This window comes from Stigmatopora nigra, chromosome 20 (genome assembly GCF_051989575.1).
Source record: "Stigmatopora nigra isolate UIUO_SnigA chromosome 20, RoL_Snig_1.1, whole genome shotgun sequence".
Classification (NCBI taxonomy): Eukaryota; Metazoa; Chordata; class Actinopteri; order Syngnathiformes; family Syngnathidae; genus Stigmatopora; species Stigmatopora nigra.
The window spans coordinates 5,155,232-5,177,514 of NC_135527.1; the positions used below are offsets into that span (position 1 = coordinate 5,155,232).

At 41.8% G+C, this 22,283-nt stretch overlaps 5 non-coding genes across 5 annotated transcripts; all 5 read left to right on the forward strand.

Annotated features, from left to right (window-relative positions):
* The first annotated feature begins 2,007 nt into the window (after window positions 1-2,007).
* Window positions 2,008-2,079, forward strand: trnap-agg (transfer RNA proline (anticodon AGG)). Its single transcript has one exon. It is a non-coding gene; the product is annotated as a tRNA-Pro (tRNA).
* A 7,610-nt stretch (window positions 2,080-9,689) lies between these two features.
* On the forward strand, window positions 9,690-9,771 carry trnal-uag (transfer RNA leucine (anticodon UAG)). Its single transcript has one exon. It is a non-coding gene; the product is annotated as a tRNA-Leu (tRNA).
* Window positions 9,772-16,387: 6,616 nt separating this feature from the next.
* Window positions 16,388-16,460, forward strand: trnaf-gaa (transfer RNA phenylalanine (anticodon GAA)). The gene has a single exon. It is a non-coding gene; the product is annotated as a tRNA-Phe (tRNA).
* Window positions 16,461-19,342: 2,882 nt separating this feature from the next.
* trnai-aau (transfer RNA isoleucine (anticodon AAU)) lies at window positions 19,343-19,416 on the forward strand. The gene has a single exon. It is a non-coding gene; the product is annotated as a tRNA-Ile (tRNA).
* Window positions 19,417-20,730: 1,314 nt separating this feature from the next.
* Window positions 20,731-20,804, forward strand: trnai-aau (transfer RNA isoleucine (anticodon AAU)). Its single transcript has one exon. It is a non-coding gene; the product is annotated as a tRNA-Ile (tRNA).
* The last annotated feature ends 1,479 nt before the right edge of the window (window positions 20,805-22,283 follow it).

The following is a 22,283-nucleotide window of genomic DNA, read 5'->3' on the forward strand; positions in this document are numbered from 1 at the left end:
ATCATTTACTTAATAGTTTAAACAACAATTATTTTCTAAACTACCTGAAATTGATCTCAATACTTTGTGATTCACCCAATATCTCTGAATATACCAAGACCAAAAGTCCCTGACTTAGTCTTAGTAGAGTCCCTGACTCTATTAACAGACCAAGACTATAAGTCCCTGACTTATTCTTGTTTTACTTACGTTGGTCCCTGTCCACAAATTATAATGTTCTATGCACATTGGTCCCAGACCAAAAACTATTATGTTCACCGTAAGTTGGTCCCAGACCGCCAACTTTTAATACTACTGCAGTGATAATACTCATTCAAATCACACTTCACATAGACAGAAATCAAAGGGTGAACTCACGATCTTTCTCGTTCCGAACCTGCCCTATTTCGGGGACCCGTCACTAGATTACAGGAGTGGCGAGGGAAAGTCCGCCGGGTTCACCCTTTCAATGGAGGATGCTGTCGTCGTGCCCCGTCGTCGCTCCGGCAATTGTTGGCTGTTGGGTCTCAGGTTTTCGGCAACCAAGTATGATAGATCTGAAAATACAACTTCAGGAGAAGATTAAGAAGTAGTGAGATCAATTTAATAGGAAATAGGTTCATTATCAAACTGCAACGAGGGGAGAGAAAGGTTAAACAGTGGAGTCCTGTTCAGCGGGATGTTTTTGCAGCTCTCTATCAAATGAACAGTGGGTTCGTCTTTATATAAGAAAACAGGGCATAGTATGGTTTCTAGACAACGATCAAACTCTGGGCAATGTGCAATTAATTTGTGTCAGGTCTCCATGACAACGACCAAACTTTGGGCAAAGTCTGGTTAATTAGTGGCAAGTTTCCATGGCAACGACCAAATTTTGGGCGAAGTCTGGTTAATCAGTTGGGAGAGCGTTAGACTGAAGATTTAAAGGTCCCTGGTTCAATCCCGGGTTTCGGCAGTACTTTGGACATTAGTGAACCTGCCCTCAATCAGCTGGCAGTCGTTTTACAGTCAAGTTTGACTCTTGTGAGGGAAGATAGGGAATGTTGGAGAGCGTTCCATGAATCGACCTCGGCCTTTGTCAGTCCATTAGACTCTCTAAACCAGACCAATATCAGTTCATGCTCCAATTGGAATATTGTACTAGTAAGCCATGAGTCAATTCCTAGTCCAAGTTGGTTGTGGCTATCAGTTGGCTGAAGTAACTCAGTTGGGAAAGCGTTGGACTGTTGACCTAACAGTACCTTGTTCAACCTTTGCAAAGCCATGGGTCGTTTTTTTTTTTTTACATACGGTAAAAATACTAGAGTGGGGGTGTGTGTTTCAATGTGTCACGACTTTTCCATTATTGCATTATTGGCAAACAGATAGTTAATCACAGCCACTCGCATGGCAGTCGCTCATGCTGACTGACTGGGGCGATGAACGGCGGCACTTTACCTTCCAAAACAAATTTCTATTTGTAGGTGTGTCACACGCAAATCTAATGCATTAATCACCTGGTTCCCTCTGGAATGAATATTGCTGATAAGGCAGCAAAAGGGGGTGGAGCTACCAGGAGCCGCAATGGGGATGTGTGAGGTTCATCAATTAACTCATGGCATGTTGGTCTTGTGGAATGATTCTTGCTTAGGGTGCCATAGGTCCTGAAGCCAACCCTTGGATGAGTCATTGCTGTGTTGTTTGGTGATCTATGGTGGGAAAAAAGCTCTACATCTGGCTCGTTGGTCTGGTGGTATAATTCACACTTAGGGTGCAATAGGTCCCGGGTCCAACTCCCACATGAGCCCTTGCTTTAATGAATTGTGAACTACGGTGGAGTGATATGGGACATTAGTCATCTGAGAAGAAGAGTGTCACTGTTTGTGCACCCATGCCATGTTGGTCTAGTGGTATGATTCTTGCCCAGGATGTCATAGGTCCTGGGTCCAACTCCTGCACGAGACCTTGCGATGTTGTTTTGTGATCTATGGTGCAGTGATATCGGACATAAGCCATCTGAGAAAAAAGTGTCATTCCATGAGCACATCTGGCTCGTTGGTCTAGTGGTATGATTCTCGCTTAGGGTGCGAGAGGTCCCGGGTCCAACTCCCGGACGAGCCCTTGCTTTTTTTGAATTGTGATCTCTTATGGGGTTGATATGTCACAAGGTAACCTGAGAAAAAAAGTGTCACTGTATGGGAACCCCAGGCTCCTTGTTCTAGTGGTATGATTCTCACATAGGATGCGAGCGGTTCCGGACCCAACTTGACTGCAAAACGACTCATGGCTTACAAAGAAACAGTTTTCAAACTGACTGCCAGCGGAATTAGGCTGAGCTTGCAAAGTCCAAAGTATTGCCAAAACGAGGAGGTAAACCAGGGACCTTTAGATCTTCAGTCTAATGCTCTCCCAACTGAGCTACTTCGGCTGATTGATAAAAACCAAAAACAACTTGAACTGTAAATTGACTCATGGCCTACTAGTATAATATTCCAATTGGAGCATTAAGTGATATTGGTCTGGTTTAGAGAGTCCAATTGACTGACGAAGCCCAAAGTAAATTTAGGGAACGCTCTCCAACATTCTCTATCCGAGCCAATTCGGGTCATGTTGATGACAAGAGTCAAACTTGACTGCAAAACGACTCATGGCTTACAAGGAAACGGTTTTTAAACTGACTGCCAGCTGTTTTAGGGTGGGTTTGCAAAATCCAATATGCTGCCGAAACCCGGGGTTGAAGCAGGGAACTTTAGATCTCCAGTCTAAATGGTTTTGGTTGAGTTTACAAAGTCCAATGAACTGCCAAAGATTGGGGTTTATTCTGTCTGTTTACCAAATCTCCTCCACAAACACACCCGGATCAAATGATCAACTCATCAGCAAGATATCCAGAAGCCTAATATACTGATTATTTGATGCAGGTCTGTTGGTGGAGGGAGTTTTGGAAAAATAGACCGGATAAGGGCTCTCGAGAACCGGACTTGGCTTACTTTGACTCACATAGGTGAACAAAAATCAAACTAGACTGCATATTTACACACTGATTACAAGTCAATTGATCACAAATTGAATTGTAGCTGATTTTGGTTGGTTTGATATAGTCCAACACACTGCCAAAGCCTAAGGTTGAACAAGGGACCTTCAGATCTTCAGTCAAATGCTCTCTCCCCAAAGATTTATCCGCTTCAGTAGGTCAATAAAAATTAACATGAACTGTATACTGACTCTAGGGTCCCTAGTAAATAGAACTCAAATAGATTATTAGCTGATTAGATACAGTCCTAGGGAGTGCTGAAGCCCAAGGTTAAACCAGGCAACTTTAGATATTAGGTCCAATGCTTTCCCATTGGAGCTATTTTAGGTCAGACTTACCACAAAAACACTCTGAACTGCATATTGTCTATTGGTTCATTTATACTGTAAGAGCTAAAATAATTCATTTTTGTTGCAAGTATTTTTCAATCCTGTTTGTGTTTCATTCATTGATTTATGTCCTTGTCAGCTGATTGGAAATCAGTTCCTTTATCAGAATACATCTCTGTTACTTGTCTTCTTCTGGCAAGATATCTTCTGATTCCATTGAGCCAAGCATTAGTGCTGAGGGAAGATGAAACTTTCAATGATTTAATTCATTCAACTTCCGTATTGCGCATCCTTGTATCAATATTGCAAAAATGTAGACCAAAAATAATTATGGCTAACCTATTAGGGTATGTTTTGTGCATTGTCTACATTATAAAAGAAACAAGTTTTTCCAGGGTTAAAGAAACTGTTGGGAAATTTTGTCTTTTCCATGACTCTATTTGAAATGTGAATTTTCATTGCAGGGTGCAAAATTAGCCAGGACCACTGCCTTTACTGCTGTTCATAACTACCTGGGATAGACCCAATACAGAGGATGAACAAGTGAATCCATAACACTCCGCTCATCTATTTCATAAATATGTAGGCAAATCCTACCCTTGTGGCAACCAACCCCCTTCTCCCTGAATGTAAAAAATAAACTACTCATAAGATATTGCAACAAAAGTGAAAACTTTCCCCATCTTAGTGGGATACATGATATCCATACATTTTTTATATGCAGTAGTTTTTCACGGTTAGAAAAAAAACTAGAAATACTTACCCCCAAAAAATGGAAAAGGGAGAAAAGAGCACAATTTTGGTCAGCCTGCTCCACAAAGGCTAATATGTAATGTACACTATTAGCGAAACTGCAAGTTTAAATTCAACATGGTATCTTTTTTGTTAATCCCGGCACCGAATGTCTCGTACGTCGTTTTTTTTGAAAATGGAATTTTATAAATGCAAAATGGATGACTGTGAATAGCAGCACTAACCGTGCTATGACGGTCCCCAGCCGAGTCCAAGGTTCTTCAACTGGCGATCCTGAAAGGCTCCAGCAGCAGGTTGGAAAAGCCACGAGTCTCACTATATCTCAGGGCAGCCAACTACTCTGGAATTCCAGGAATTTCCCCGGAAATCCATCACAAACTCCGGACCACCTGCTTAAACTTGAGAAATCCTGAAGTTTTAATTTTTTTGAAGCAACCATTTTGGAAAAGTACCATATTTCCAATTTAAATGCCTCAAAAATGTTCTCAAAATTCACACCATCGCTATGGCTTCCGTCATTTTTATTCAACTGTACAATAAACCAGAAGAATTCAGTAACACGAGTGCTATGTGAATCATTACAAGTTACAAGTTTCGACAAATGATTACACTTTTGCGAGTTCAGCGTAGCAATCGATTTGGAATTGATTGCATAGGTAACCCCTATCGCTTTAACAGTCTCGTTTTTATTTTTTTCATAAGGGAAGTAACTATTATCAAGGCTGACTAAACCACCAGTTTTTTTTAAACAAATCCTATCACTTCCAGGGTTGTCCTAAAGCAGTGCTTCTCAATTATTTTCTGTTAGGCCCCCCCTAGCAAGAAGAAAACTATTCCCCCCCCGCCCCCCCACACTTCCCACCGTGACTATAAATAAAATCATTTTATAAAATTGTTATAAGTACAACATTTTATCCTGATTAACATTAAAGAAAAGGATAAAAGAACGAAATATAGTCAAACTTACAAAGAATAACTTTATTAAATCTTGTTTTAAGTCTGCAACAGAAACGATTTTAAGTGCATCAATGCCTGAAATAAAAAATAAATGAGAGCGCCACTGCCAGCTACTGTAGTAGATGCGCAATTACACTTTATACTAGTACGGCCAAATAAAATCCTGTTCCCCAGGGTTACACGCGCCCCCCCCTCCCCAGGGGGGCGCGCCCCACTATTTGAGAAGCACTGTTCTAAAGAAAGTACTCGTACACAGCACTGACTGGTAAGTCAACCAGTCACTGGTTAAGTGCTAAATTAACGGCATTTTGGATGAAACCTCTAATACGAAACCCAGACAGTCACAGAAGTTTATTGGTTCGTATTTGACAAAATATCCCATGTTGGAGCCATCGCCAAAAAGACCGACATTTGCGCATTGCACTACATCCAAGTGTTCAGCGTGACAAGTTGGAATTACTGACAATAGAACACACGTATTATGCTGTACTTTTTCAATAGATTGCCAAAATGCAGTATTTCAATTAATGTACAAATATGTTTAATTTATATTTCCTATGCTTCTTTTTTTCTCCATTTTATAACAATTTTGCTTGAATCGCATTCACTTTAGAAACACTCTGGAATCGGGGCATGTCTACTCCTGAAATGGGGTCGGCGGAGGTTGGCACCTTTGATAGATGTTGTTGTTGTTGAGCCACCCAGGCGCCTAGGGGTTACCCTCAGCCGCGCGAGCACTGCCACTGGAACGCGGATTAGTTCATCATTTCGACTAAATCTCTGGGAAGAAGCTGAACAGGAAAAGGGTCTATGACCGATGTGCGTAATTGTGTTTTAACGTAGCGTGCCACGTTCCTGGTTGGCAGGTCTGGGTGGTATTTTGTTGGATTCACAGGCTGCGCCAAGCGAGCCCCTCTCAGGCGACACCACGTGAACGCTTCCAACTTTGTCTCCCTTTGATATCTGTGCGATTGGTTTGATTGATTAGTTTTGAGAGTCAGCTTGTGAGATCTGGAGTGAGAAGAAGCAGAGTAATGCAAGGGAAACATGCTGAGATCATAACCCAGAGGTCATTGAATCAAAACCATGCTCCGCTACGAACAGTAGGTTTTTTTTTTTGCAGAAGAAAACTACCCCACTTTCAAGGTTTACTTTGAATTTGGAATGTTGAAGTTACAGTATCATCACATTGTAGAAACAAAACTATCTTTTATTTTTTATGAATTTGTCAAATTGTTCAAATTAATGTATTCCTTTTACTCTTAGTTTTAAATCTTAGCAAATAACGTTTCTGTTTTTTTGTCACCTTTGAATTTGGAAAGCTGATTTTGTCATCAAAAAGACCCAAAAAGTATTTTTCACCCAAAAGAGAACTTTATTGGAACTACCAAAAAGATTACACGTTAAATCGGTTTAAAAACATGATTGATCTTATAGTATGACAAAAGTACATTGTACCACTTATTTATTTTGAGCAAATTAATAGTCTTTCACACACCATATTACTACTAATGTTTCTCAGATCCTAGATTCAATATATAAATAATTTTCATTAAAATGTATGTTTGAATAACACTAAATTTTTTATTGGATTTGCCAGCAAATTTAATAGACAAAAACTACAATTTTTCAAATTTCTTAGGCATGTCTTTAACTGTGAAGACATCACATTATTGATTATTTACTTTCTAATTTCCTAATTTAGGCTCTACTATATCGGATAGAATTGTGAGGTAAATAAAATCTTCAACAACACTCAATTTGCTTGTACAGTAATACCATGACACACAAATGTACCAACATATGATAAAATTTGAGGTATGAGAAAAATTCTGAGCAAATTTTTGACTTGAGATATGAGATATTTGAGATATGAGCACACCAAATTGTTCCTGATTGGTGGAAAATTAGAACAATTAAGATGTTTTTCCATTGTAACATTCTGTTTTGTTTTTTTTCTCGGATGGAAACAGATCAATTTGTATTTTGTTAATTTCTATGGGAAGAATTGACTTGACATATGAGTAAATTGACATACTAGCTCGATCCCGCTGTAATGTATTACTGTATTTGAATTAAAACACAGGATTTTCAGAATGCAAATTACAATAATACTTCGATTACAATGATCTTTCATATGGACATTGATAAAGCAAGCCAAGCCGTGATTGGCCACTGTTTATCATACCACATTTGCGTATTTTAAGTCTGTCATTTCGACTAAATCTCTGGCAAGAAGCTGAACAGGAAAAGGGTCTATGACCGATGTGCGTAATTGTGTTTTTAAGATATTCCTGCCACAATATGAGATAAATGGGCTTTTCTCCTGTGTGGTTTGTTAAGTCTTCTTTTTAGGTTCCCTTATGTGAATATGTTGGAACATTAACTGTGCCTGGAAAATGTTTTTGAATTGTGCAGCTTTTTAATTGGGCTGTTATAGTGAGTCTGTGGCCACAGACGGAGCAGGAAAACATTGTTCTACAGTCTGGGTTAATAAGTATTCTTTTAAGCTTCCCCTTTGGGAAAATGTTCGACCACATCCTGAGCAGGAAGATGGTTTTTCGCCAGTGTGGGTTCTTGTGTGACCTTCTAAGTGGTACTTTAGAGAAAAGGCTTTTCAACAGTGTGGGTTCCTATGTTTTTTAAGCTTTTCTTGTGAGCGAATGTTTGACCACAAATTGAACACGAAAATGGTTTCTCACCTGTGAGGGTTCTTGCGTGGGAGTCTAAGCTTGTTTTGTGTATGAACGCTTGACCGCAAACTGAACAAGAAAATGGTTTTTCACCAGTGAGGCTTCTTGTGTTTTTTTTAAATTTCCCTTGTCATTAAATGTTTTACCACAAACTGAGCATGAAAATGTTTTTTCATCCGTGTGGGTCCTTATGTGGGCTTTTAAGCTTGTCATTTGTGTGAATCTTTGACCACAAACTGAACACGAAAATGGTTTTTCACCAGTGTGTTCTCACATGACTATTTAAGTGTCCCTTCTGTGTGAATGCATGACCACAAACTGAGCAGGAAAGTGTTTTTACACCAGTGTGTATTTTAGCATGACTATTTAAGTGTCCCTTCTGTGCGAATGCTTGACAACAAACTGAGCAAGAAAACGGTTTTTCACCAGTGTGGTTACTTGCGAGAGATTTTAAGCTTTTTTTGTGTATGAACACTTGACCGCAAACTAAACAAGAAAATGGTTTTTCACCAGTGTGGGTTCTTGTGTGTGCTTGTAAATATTGCTTGCGTGAGAAAAGGCATTACATACCGCAATTTGGATACAAAAATGTTTTTTCACCAGTGTGGGTTCTTGTGTGTCTGTTTAAATTTCCCTTCTCAGTAAATTTTTTACCACAAACTGAGCATGCAATTGTTTTTTTGCCAGTGTGGGTTCTTGTGTGTATTTTTAAGCGACCATTCTCTTTATATCTTTTTCCACAAACTGAACACGAAAATGTTTTTTTACCAGTGTGGGTTCTTGTGTGTATTTTAAATCTTCCCTTGTGTGTAAATATTTTACCACAAACTGTACATGATAAGGATTTCTCCCCAGTGTAGATCCTCATATGTCTTTTCAAATGAGACTTTTTCCCAAAAGTTTTTCCACACTGAAAGCATTTGCAAAGTTTGTCGCCCCTGGGATTTTTCGTGATATCTTCGACATCACCATTTTCAAAAAGCAAAAGTTGTTGTCATCTGATAAAGGAGCAATTACATTTTCTGCTCGCTATCCTTCTATTGAGCTGCCACTCAGAAGCTCCGCCCCTCTGTTGCTCACACCCAGATCATAATCACTCTTGAAAGGCTCACTAGTTGACCATTTGACACAGTCCTCATTTTTGCACTGTTCAGGGAACTCTGGCTCCTCCTCTATAATTTGAGGCCAAGTTGTGGCCTTTCCAGGCTCCACACCTACGCTAGCCACGCCCAAATCATCCCACTTAACGGCCTCACCAGGTGACCAGGTGACATCATCTTCCTCCTTTTGGATTGGAAGTTGCTCTTCTCTCATTTGTTGTTGAGGGAACTCTGACTCCTTTTCTTTGATTTGGGGGAGCTCTTTAAAGCCAAAAAACGTTTGCCCATCATTTTCTCTGAAACCTGCAAAGACAAAAAGTTCATATGCATCAGGACATGTACTGTATTTTCACGACTATTAAGCGTGTCCTGTTTTTTGCCGCAATGTCAATAACTAGTGCTATTGCTGTATTTTAGACACACAAAGGCCGGTTCTTCTTCTTCTTCTTCTTCTTCTTCTTCTTCTTCTTCTTCTTCTTCTTCTTCTTCCTCAATAGGTTTTACGGTTGTTGGCAGCCAACGTACTGTAGCAGTATCACCCTCTACTGTCTCAGTACCTCAAATTGCCAGGTTCTCAATTCAGATTTTATACAGAAGGGGCGATAATGTTAAATTTGGTCTCTTAATACCACAGCGTGAAGAGAGAAGCTCGAAGTCCAATTCGAATCGAGCTAGCCGTGACACTAAACGAAAAGCTACATTTTGAGAAAAAGTTAGATAATTTTAAGGACATTTGCCTTAAATGATACATTGGGTTTGGTCTCATTGCAAGTAACAAAAAACATATTTCAATATTTAAATATAAGGGTGTCTAAGGTTCATTTACAATTTACTGATCCCCAATTCCCCATGGGATGACATGGAAGGTAGTGTGGCCGAGCGGTCTAAGGCGCTGGATTTAGGCTCCAGTCTCTCAGGAGGCGTGGGTTCAAATCCCACCACTGCCAATAACTCATGCACTGTGCTTATTTATTTTGTTCTTAGTGCTTATGGCCCTTCACTAACCTGGAAGATAAAATGTGAAACTATTGGTGAGAGAGCTGAGTCCCAAACACTAATAGGAGTGTCGCGTTTGCACACCACTGTGCCACTGATGGTGCCTCAAGCGTTGCGTTAATCATAATTAAATTTTTATGAGACCCAAATTTTGTTGATGGTTTGACGAATAGAGAGCAAAGCCAATGGGAGATCTTGGGGCCAAGACATTTTGCTGCAGTACATTATTTTTGACAATTTCTCTTTCATTCGTTCAACTTTACCTTGGCTTTGTTGGTGATAAATGTGGAGTATAGAATGTATTCTTTATACTTTCTATTCAGTATAGTCACTAGGATAGAATTTTGGATAGCCGAGTGGAAAATTCCATCATGACACTTATGAGTTAGGGGTGCGTCATATACCAAGACACGCCCATTTCTTTGTTCACCTCTTCCCGCCTAAAGATTGTAACTAGGTCAAATGACCCTTTGTTGGGTAGTTAGGGATTCGAACTGGTCAGGCTAGGGGATGAACACATCTCCCAGCGCTGGCTACTCTGACCCCTCCTTCAGCTGAAGTCTAGTGAATGTCATCAAGCCGACTCTCCGTGTGTTTCCTCTGATCCGAAATTATTGAATGTATATGGTTTTAAACCCGACAATAAACACAACCAAATCGATGTTTAGGGCTTAAGATGCTCTCGACCGTCTGTAGGGCCTTATTGTTAAAATGAGTACCATGATCTGATCGAATGAGTGCAGGAAAACCATGTGTAGGGATATAATCAGTCACCAAAGACTTAAAGACTTCCGAGTCCTCCCTAGCACACGGGTATGCTTCCGGCCAATGAGAGAATAAGTCTACAATGACCAGAAGGTATCTTTTCCCATTTACTTGTTATATCATGTCTGTGAAGTTGATGGTGATCTCAGCCCCTGACCAGGGGCTGGATGAAATTCACCATGTCTTGGTTTAAGGGTTGGTTTGGCGTTGAAAAACATACATGTCTTACAGTCGTTGAGGTGCCGCCACACAAGAGAAGACAAGTATGGGTGCCACCGATGAGTCAATTTAGTCATCATTGCCTTGGGGCCCACGGGAGCGGGTGAGTGGGCCTCCGTCAAGACAGACACCGATAATGGCCCCATGGGGAGTACAGGGCATCCCATGGGACCCACCCATACACCATCCCCTCGTTTTACAGCACCCGCATGCGCCCACACAGTCCGTTCCTCTGGAGAGGCCGACTGCTGAGCCTCCAGAACCACATCCACAGACAAACTCTCATGCACAGTCTCAGAGTGATGGGCAGTGTCCAATAGAACCAGATTAGAAGCATTATCTACTACGTATCCAGCTACTGACTTGGCTAACTAGTCAGCCGCATGATTACCTGTAGCTGTAAAACATGAGGACTTTGAGTGGCCAGGAATATTAATAATCGCCACCTGTGACAGAAGGAACATGGCTTCACGCAAGCGTAACATGATGTCTTTGTGTGCAATGGGTTGACCCTTTGCTTTAATGTAATCATTGCGTGCCCATTCATGAAGGTCAATGATAGCAGCTGAAACTGCATACACCGAATCACTATAAACAGTAACCGGATGACCTGCTGCGGTCTCCAAAGCCAAACAGAGTGCTCACGCCTCAGCCGCTCGGGCAGACTGATTAGTAGTCAAGACAGAGGATGCACAATGCACAAAGTCATTTCCCCTGCTTTCCACTACGGCAGCCCCCGCTTAGAGACATCCCGAATGGTCTCTCCAACAACAACCGTCTGTAAACATAATGCGACCGGATGTAAGCGGTTTGGTAGCAAGGTCAGCACGAATGTACCTTTGGTGATTAACTTGCATACCACATTCGTGGGGGCCTAGATGGATGTTTTCTGCCATGTTAATGCCTGTGTGAACGTAATTGATGTTCGGTTACGTAAAAGTCTAGACTGTTGAAGAGATGATAAGGTAAATCCTGACGAAGCCACATACGCCGATACCCCATGATCAGTCAGAACGTATAGGGGGTTTCCCATCACTGTATGTGCTGTAACGAGTACAAACTGTTTGACGGAGTTCAACACTATCCAGTGTAACGCTACAATACATCAATACCCGTCTAGTTGCTGAAACCTTCTGAAACAAAACAGCGTTTACTGTGGTTTCCGAGTTAGACATCATCAAAATCAGGGTTGGCCAGGGCAGCCGCCGAGGCCAGTTCTTGGACCAGAGACACAAAGGCTTCATCCGTTTGTCCAATTAAGTCTTGCTCTGAGGTTCTGAACATCTTTGACTAGAGCACGAAGAGTGTTTGTTTTGTCCACATAACATGGTATATAGGTCCTACTGTAGCCACAGAGGCCTAGAAATGCCAACATGTCTTTTACAGTTTGGGTTCTGGAGTGAGATAAAATGGTTTTTCGATGTTCAGGTGACATGAACAGTCCTCTCGCTGACACAATACGGCCAAGAAAAGTTAATTCTTTTCGACAACACTGAAGCTTCTTTTTGGACACTTTGAAACCTCGATCATGGAGTTTGAGTAGGACCACCCTAGTGACCTCAAGACAGATTTCAGAAGTAGTTGCCGCAATACAAAGGTCACCCACATACTGTAAAAGAACAGTGTCATTAGGTAAAGTCAGGTCTTGTAACAGGTTCTTCAGACATTGATTAAAAATACCAGGTGAGTTTTTAAACAATTGTGGCAGGCGCTGACACTGCATATGGACACCGCTATAGGTGAAAGCAAAGTACTGTCTCGCTGAAGGATGTAAAGGTACACAGAAAAAAGTGTTAGCTAAATCAATACAAGTGAACCATTGGTATACTGGAATAAACGTAGTCAACATCCTATGGGGGTCTGGTCCTGGTAAGATCGGAGTCAGCGTTGCGTCATTTACAGGTCTGAAGTTATGTGCTATACGATTACTCTGTCCGTCTGCCTTAAGTACAGGTTGCAGTGCCGTGTCCCATTGTGAATCCGAAAGTTCTATCACACCTGCGTCCACTTAGAGTGTCTCCGATACCTTTGTCTGCATCTGAGGTCCATCTATATTGTGGCCTGAAGATGATGACACTCTCATCTACTTCTAACGTTACAGGTGGGATTTTAACACAATGGCCCACATCAAATGGTCCTGATGACCACAATGTGTTAGGAATAGTTTTCAACAAATCCTCTGTCTGGTGGTGATCAGTCAATTCCCTGCCGTGTTCTCAAGTCAAGATGTGTTCTTCCAAAATGGAGGAGTTTACTATTGGAGTCTGTGGGTCAATCTGATAAGAGTCATGCATTTTGGAATAAGTCAGTCCTGGGATGTATTTTAAGAAGTTTCTTGACCATTGGACCAAGTTGGCGAGCTTCATGACCAGGAAACAGAGCCAAAGAAATGTGTGGGTCAGCTGTATCTCACATTTTGTACCACACTTTTTGTGATTTATCCAAATCAACATACGACGCTACACCTTTTGGACCCACAAAGATTTTGGTGGATTTCAACTGCCAGGGTGTTCCAAGAACCTTCTGAAAACGGTCTTGATAGATTAAGTCATCATCTGTGTCATAAAATAACGTACAATGAAAATCATCCATGGGCGAATGGTGAGGTCGGATTGAGTCAATGAATGATTTCCACAGGTAATGAACAGACAACAGTCCCCCAGTGACCGGAGTTTCAGGCTCAAGACGTGACCAATAGACTGTTGCTACAGACTTGCTACATCCGATTCTTGTTGCAAAGGACACATCAACCATTGTCCACGTTTTCGTGCTGATTGTGAACACGGAATCTTTGAGCCATTTGGTAAAGTCACTGTGAGGCCATCCGGCCCACATTGGATGGTAGCTCCAATAGATATCAACAAGTCTCTTCCCATCAAGTTCACAGGCGTTTGGGGTGAATGAATGTAGGAGTGGTGTAGAGTCTGTTTCATGTGGGGGATTTCAGTTCGGAGAGGTCGGGTAATAGGCAGAGCTTGAGGAGAACCCGAGAAGCCGACCAAAGTCACGGCAGACGAGGAGAGACAACTGGGGGCAAGCGGGATGTTCAAAGATGAGTGCGTTACCCCCGTGTCCACCAAACCTGATGTTGGTACGCCGTTGACTTTCATGTGAAGCATTGGGTTTGCCGTACCACTGCTTCTTGATCCTCTCGGGCACCCCTATTCGGAGCATGTAGGATCCCATCATCTTCGTCCTGGTAATATTGTCCAGGTGACTGAGCTGTTTGCTGGGGCTGCCATGGTCTAGTGCCTCGTCCTCCACCTCGCATAGGCCGTTGTTGCTGTGGTAGGCCATACTGCCGTTGTTGCTGTGGTGGGCCATACTGCTGTGCCAGTGGTTGCTGTGGGAATGGTTGCTGCTGTTGCTGCTGCTGGCTGGGGCAATCACGTGCCCAGTGACCAATACCGCCACACACAAAACAGTTGCCCTGTTGGCCTTGTCTCAAGTACCCTCTTCCCTGGCCACCAGAGAAACCTCGCCTACAACCACCGTATCCACCATAGAACTGACCATCATAACCCTGGAACGTCTGGGCAGATTGCCCCGTCTTTTTTTCTTTGGTGTAATTTAGATAGTTGGAGTTTTAAAAGGGCAGAGGTCAAATTTTGTGATTCGTTTTTTTCTTTGACCTTTTCTTCATCATACATCTTACAATGGTGAGTCAGGTGACATTTAAATCTAGGTTTGTCACCTGTCAACACGTCTGGGTCCTTCTTTAATTCCTTTTTCACAGGTTCCGGAAGACCCTCAACAACAGCTGTTCGAAACAAGGTTTCACTCTCAAATATACCAGATGGATGGCGGCCGGTGCTTTCTATCCAGTTTTTAACACGTTGTTCATTCTGCACCAGACCTCCAGCTCCATAGGTGTGTGGAAACACGGTTGGGGCCGAATCATGAGGTCTTGGGGAGGCATTTTTAATTACCTGGGTCAATGGAATTTCATGAGGATGTCTAGTAGTTCTTGCCTCTTCTTCTATCATTCGTAGCTGATGTTGAGTGCAGGAAGCTGACATGGCCTGTCTCAGGTCACCAAGCGCACAATTCTGTCCACTCATTAAGGCCAAGAATTTCTTGAGCCATGGACTTCCTCCCCTAGCCAGAGGAGGGAGTTGTTCAATCAATGACGCCACATCTCTAAGAACAAGAGGGTCATATGTATCGCCTTTTTTGTCAAATTGTGTTGTGTTTTGTTGTCATTCTTTGGAAAAAGAAAAAAAAACTTGAGACCATAAAAAATTGCTTGTCACAACACATCTAAATACAGGTGTCTAGTCAGAAGTTTCCCATACCGGGAGTCGAACCTAGGCCATCAGGGTGAAAACCAGGAATCCTGACCGCTACACCATATGGGATAGTACATGCAGTGCAGATCCAGATCATTTAGAAGTATGAAGCTTGGACGATAGACTCGATAAATAACCACATCATTAGCAACAAATATCTACTTTGTAAGAACCGTGAAAGGCTTATGGCGACCAATAGGCATTTTTTTCCGGAAAGTACAGAGGTCCAATATTTCTGAATCCAGACATTTAATTCAAAGGGATTTGTTTCTGGAAATTATAGGAGTTCAAAAGTTCTCAAACCATCCACGTAGTTTGAACTTTCCCATACCAGGAGTTGGACCCCAGCCACCTGGGTGAAGACCAGGATTCCTGACCGCTAGACCATATGGGATACATCATGCAAAACTGATCCAGATCAAGTAGAAGCATGCAGTTTGGATGATACACTAATCAAATTACATTGGGACCTAGGTACTTCGCGGTTCACCCATCGCGGCTTCAAAGCTTTCCGTTTTTTTAATGAAAAAATAAATACAAATTTTTAAAACAGAAGGAATGCACGTATGCGCAAAGCATCACGGGCATAAATGCAAGCTGATTGGCCAGCTGAATACTCACTGAACTACTCGACTCCCCATTGGCCCATTCACTACAGTAGCCCAAGCTTCTCCCGATGCCCATTCTCAGTCCACGTTTATCTTGTGCTATACAGTACGCTTCTCGCCAAGTTAAGTGTAAAAGTTTTTGTAAAGCCCTTAGTGATGCCTCCCAAACGCTCTTTAAACAATTAATGAAAAAGTGAGTTTATTGGACAGGTTGAGACCAGGAAATAGCTACGCGAGCGTAGCCTGACAATCTGGTCAAACTGATCACTTTACACCTCCGCTGAACCCTGGAATTTCTGACACGTCTTTACTGTCTCTCTGATGATCTCAGCTTGGCCTCAGATGACGAGTACTCAACTGCCAACTTCCAGTTCTTAACAGCAACACCTCTCCTCACTGCTTTCTTCCTGGTTTGTAGTGTTTGGATTTTGCTGGCTCAGAATTTAGAGAGCGGGTCATCGACACTGGTCATCTGAACTGCAATCCCAATGGTGCCTACGAATATTGCACCCTGCATTTTCATATTGCTTGAAACACAGGGAGAAATAATCACAGTGATTAGTTGTTGTCCTCAATCCAACGTTTACTGTAATCCCCAACATGCAATCATTAATAACTTAATCACTTTAGCATGTCACACCATGAATCATTTTGCAATCCAAGTTGGTAGTTTATCTCATCAATCAGCCGAAATAGCTCAGTTGGGAGAGCGTTAGACTGAAGATCTAAATGTCCCTGGTTCAAGCCCGGGTTTCGGCAGCTCATTGGACTCGGCAAATGTGTCCTACACCGACTGTTTCCTTGTAAGCCATGAGTTGTTTTGCAGTCATGTTTGACTTTTGTCAACAACATGGTCTGAATTTGCTCAGATAAGAAGAAATGATGGAGAGCATTCCCCTAATCGACCGTGATCTTCGACAGTCCATTGGACTCTCTAAACTAGACTAATATCAGTAAATGCTCCAGTTTCAATATTGTACTAGTAAACCATGAGTACAAATCATACAAATCAGCCAAATTAGCTCAGATGGGTGAGTGTTAGACTGAGGATGTAACGGTACCTGGTTCAACTCGAGCTTTTGGCAACACATTGGACTTTACAAATCAATTCTAATTCAGGAGGCAGTCAGTTTGAAATTGGCTTCCTTGTAGGCCATGAGTGGATTTGCAGTCAAGTTTGATTCTTGACACCTCCATGACCCAAATTGGCTCAGATAGAGAGTGTTGAAAATTTACGACAATATGCGAGTAATCACGAAGGTTGTTTGGATAGCGATCCCGCTGCATCGGCATCTTCTTAAGCGTCCTTCTAGGTCTGCATTCTGGGGTAAAGGTCCAGTAAACAGTCCTTGGAATGAGGACTCGGTGACTTGTTACGATCGTGAGTTCTCCTCAGACAAATTGAAGATTTCATACAAAAATGCTTAAACACATATAATAGTATTACCGAATACTGTCCAACACTAAGGATGAGAACTTCTTTTCTCATATTTAGATGTACTTTTCGATTTTTTTTCACTTTTTTTACCTGTCTTGTTCAGTTTTTTTTTTTAACTGATACTGCATTTTCTTTTTGTTGAGAACCTGCTCTCAAGTATGTTTATGAAACTAGGATGCAATTAAACACTTGTTGTTGTTATAATTTGAAATAGATGACACAAAGAAAAATGGACTAAATGTAATGAAATTTAGGCCTGCCCATGTTTCGCCGTATTACTTCTGCCTTCATCAGAATGTCAAGGCATTTGCGGGACGTGTTTCAGAAAAATGATTAGTTTTTTGTCAGATTCCGATCTTGTGAAAATGATGCGATCAGTTTTGATTCCCGATCAATTTCTATCGGAATTTTGATCAGAAGAATATGAAGTGAGAAAAGGTAACTTTTGCAGAATCAATAATTTTCAAGAACATTATTTCACACCAATGGTAACACTTGGAAGTGGGGTAGTTTGCTTCTACAAAACAAGAACTGATGTTAGTAGCAGAGAATGGTTTCAATCCATTGACCTCTGGGTTATGGGCCCAGCACGCTCCCGCTGCGCCACTCTGCTTCTTCCATCTTCAGCTATCAAATCAAAGCACATATACTGATGAATCGTGGGTATTCTCACCTGCTGACGGAGCTCCAGCGCAAGAACCTCGGTCTCGGCCGGGGACTGTCATGAGTTAGTCCTGCTATTCAGAGAGTCATCCATTATGCATTTAAAAATTTCCATTCCAATGAAAAACTCGGTACGAGACATTCGGCGCCAGGATTTACAAAACAATATACCATGTTGTATTTAAGTTTATAATACCCCACCGACGAGTCGTTACCTTATCTTGGTGGTGGGGTTTGTGTGTCCCGGTGGTGGGGTTAATCAGCCCCAGTGATGCTTGGAGCAATGTTGTCCGGGGCCTTGTAGCCCTGGTAGGCTTACCCATGGCCAACTGGTCTGTTGTGAGGGATTAGACGAAGAATGGCTCAAAGGACCTGATGGGCAACATTATTGGATGAAATCTTCCCTCACCCGGACGCGGTTAGGAAAAGAGCCTAAGCGTAAGGTTGAGAAATCCCGGCTCGACATAGTTTGGCTCTGGAGTTGCCTGCGGGACAAAAGGGTTGCGTCCCTCCATCTTAGCATCTTAGCTACCTGATTGTTGTTTGTGTGCATGCACAAAACAGCAGTTCAGAATACCCCTTTTGGAGTCCTTGGAGGGTGTGCTGGAGAGTGCTCCTTAGGGGGACTCCCTTGTTCTGCTGGGGGACTTCAATGTTGATGTGAGAACTGGAGGGGGTGATTGGGAAGAACGTCCCCCCCTTGATCGAAACCCGAGTGGTGTTCTATTGTTGGATTTCTGCGCTCGTATTGGATTGACAATAATGAACACCATGTTCAAGCATAAGGGTGTCCATATGTGCATTTGGCACCAGGACACCCGCATGTCTTGAATATTTGGGTAAAGAGAGGGATGGAGCTCTCAACCAATCACAACTTGGTGGTGGGTTTGCTCAGATGCCAGTGCAACCCGGAAGACTTAAACGTTTCGTTCCCCTATTAGAAGGACATTCAATTCCCACTCGCCGCTCCCCACTCGACCTCATCCATTCAAGCTCTCCGCTCGCCCGTCCATCCCCGCATCTCCATGCTGTTTGGCCCGACAGTCGCACCCGAGCCAATGCCAACACATTGCTCTTTATCTCATTTAGGCAGAGCATGGTGCTGTAAATGCAAACGTCGTGGGTTCGACCGCTCAACAGGCACGGCCTCTCTAGAACACAGGTGTCAAAGAGGCATCCTGGGGAACAAATCTGGCCTTCTGCATCATTTTGTACCGTTTGACACCCTTGCCCTAGAGTAAGTTAAGATTGCCTAAAATGATTCATTTTGCCGCAAAGTAAGAGTTTAGCGAGCTGACATTTGCAATTGCGGTCATTACACAAAAATCATGGCCATTTTGCACATGGTTGATTAGCTCAGCTGGTCAGAGTGAGGTGCTAATCATGCCAAGGTTGTGGGTTTAACCTCCATACGGGCCATGACAACTCCAAAGTCAATTGAAATTACCTGGTCCAACTTCTTTTGCCTTAACATAAGTGTTTAGCTAGTTGATGTGTTGCATTTGCTTCATTATGAAAATATATGGGCTGTGCAGCAGATGGCCTGTTAACTCAGTTGGTCAGAGTGTGGTGCTAATAACGCTAAAGTCGTGGGTTCAACCCCCACACGGGCCATGACCTCTTTGTAGTACTTGCCTAATAGAATTTATGTATCCCTAACTTAACATAATATCTTGTCTTGATGTTTCTTCAGTTTCTAGGGTCGGGTAATTTCTCTGCTCCACAAGGCAGAAGATGCCACCCAGGATGTGAATCACCTCAGTGAGGGAATACTTGTTCCCACCACATTTCTGTTCTTCCCATAATTGTTGTGAAATTAAATATGTCTTCATATTCAAGCGGTCAGAAAAGTGCTCCTCAACTTTGCTTAGCCTCCAATGAGGAAGCCTGCAGAAAATCATAATAGGATTACTCTTAATAGTCGTCAAAAGTGCAAAAATCTCCAAATAAAAATGTAAAAACCCTTAAATTTGAAACAACAAAATGCTGTACCGGAGTTGTTTATCTGTCTGGTAAGTTGACTGAGCTACCTTGCTAATGCTAGTGGGCTATCATTTTTAACCTTAGCTTTTCATATTAATTGTTAGCTTGCATGAACACGAGATGAGACACAATTGGCGTATGTTCTAGCACTGAGCCTTGCGGTACCCCCCAAAACTGTTTTTCTGTTAGTCTGATTCAATCCAATTCAGCGTGCTTGGTGAGAAATTAAAATTAGACAGTTTTGTTTGCAGTGTCTGGTGGTTAGGGGTGTCGACTGGCTTTTTGAGATCAAGAAAAACTGCACCAATGACCCTGCCTTTATCTAGTTTTGATTTTCGATTTTGTCAAAAAGGGGCACATTGAACTTCTTCTGTTATAGATTTATCTTTAAAAAAGAGTATTTCTTTACGGCAAGTGATAGGTTCACCAATAGGCATTCACAAATGCACACATAAATAAAATAAGCATCTGAGTCATAACCGGTGTCATGCAAGAGAGAATCGATCCTAACTCGTCTCTGTCCCAGATCATTCTGTCGAATCTATGCCTCTCTTGCTTATTTATTACATAAGATTAATAACATGCTGTGGGATAGACTAAGCCAACTGGCTTAATAATTGTTTGTTTATGTCGAACCAGGTGGCCAAACTGGTATTACAATTGTTTGTTAAGATCGTAGAATGTAAGATAGACAAGCCAAACTGGTTTTACTATTGCTTGTTAAGATCGTGGAATAGGCTAACAAGCTGGCCTTGCAATTGTTTGCTTGTATTGTGCGATGTGGCCAACTCGCTTAGTAATTGTTTTTTTCGAATCGCGTGATGTAAGATAGGCTGCAGCATTTTGTGTGAGCTATAAAAAATATTGTGTTTGAATACCACTTAGCCCTGCAAATGTCTAACCATATCAGCCTAAACTTTTATACATAAACTGGTCCCTGCACATGGCCTGTTAACTCAGTTGGTCAGAGTGTGGTGCTAATAACGCCAAAGTCGTGGGTTCAACCCCCACATGGGCCATGACTATTTTGATGTTTCTTCAGTTTCTGTGATTTGGTCATTTCTCTCCTCCACATGGAAGGAGATGCCACTCTGGATTAGAATCATCTCAGTGAGGGAATACTAGCTAGGTTCGTTCCCACCACATTTCTGCTCTTCCAAAATTGTTTTGAAATTAAATTTGTCTTCATACTCAAGCGGGCAGAACAGTGTTTCTCAACTTTGCTTAGCCTCTAATGAGGAAGCCTGTAGAAAATCACAATATGGTTATCTTAATAGTCGTCACAAGTGCAAAAATCTCTAACTAAAAATGTAAAAACTTTTAAAATCGAATCAACAAAATGCAGTACCAGAGTTGTTTATCTGTCTGGTAAGGTGACTGAGCTACCTTGCTAATGCTAGTGGGCTAACATTTTGAACCTTAGCTTTTCATAATAATTGCTAGCAAGCACGAACATGAGATGAGAGACAATTGGTATATGTTCTATCAATATTACAACACATCACAAAATATTTATAGTTGAGGATTGTGGTCACATTTTTCACTCATTCATGGATATCTTTTTAACTTTACGCAAAAATCTAAGATTACCACGAATGACATAGAACCCTTCTTTAGAGAGCAATTACTTGTCCAAGATGCTAAACAAAAAGTGCATAAGCTGATGACAACAAATTTTTTTTCAAAATTGAATGTATTTTTTTACAAATGGAAATATGGTTCTAAAACCATAAAGAGGTAATTAAATCTTAAATGGCCATCCATAATGATTTATCACATTTCCCTTCCCAATACTTGTATGAGACCAACGAAAACGGCAACCAAGTGGTCCTCGGAAAAGGTACGTACGGGGTGGTGTATGCCGGCAGGGACGTTAGTAACCAAGTGCACATCGCCATCTAGGGGATTCCAGAAAAGGACAACTTGTGAGTGGATTGTTTGTCCCTCCACTTGACAGCCACTAACAAACACTCCGTGGACAGTTATTCCCAGCCGCTCCACGAGAAAGTCTGCCTGCACAAGCGACTGTGTATCTGGGCTCCCTCAGTGAGGACTCTTTCATCAAGATCTTCATGTAAGAAGTCCCAGGAGGTTTGTAGAAAAAGCAGCGTTGATGGATTAATCCCATCAGAGTGTCCCGAGAGACTGGAGCCTAAATCCAGCGCCTTGGACTGCTCGGCCACACCACCATAAATGAGGGTGATAGAAGGTTTCCACAAACCTACAGCAATCTATCCCAGATCTCTGAGGGTGCAGTGAGACACCCGGCTGACTTGCAGGCAGGCACGCCCCAATTCCCACGAATGCTAATCCTCAAGAAGATTTTTATTGTTTAAAAACAGTAACATCAGTGTTAAGTTAATTTTTTTTTTTAACCTATGAAAATATACGCAACAATATTAAATTTGACAGTGATAGGCAATTCCACATTGGAAATGTTTCTTTTTTTCCAAATCTAAAAAAAGCATTTTAGTAACACACTATTTAGAAGCATAACC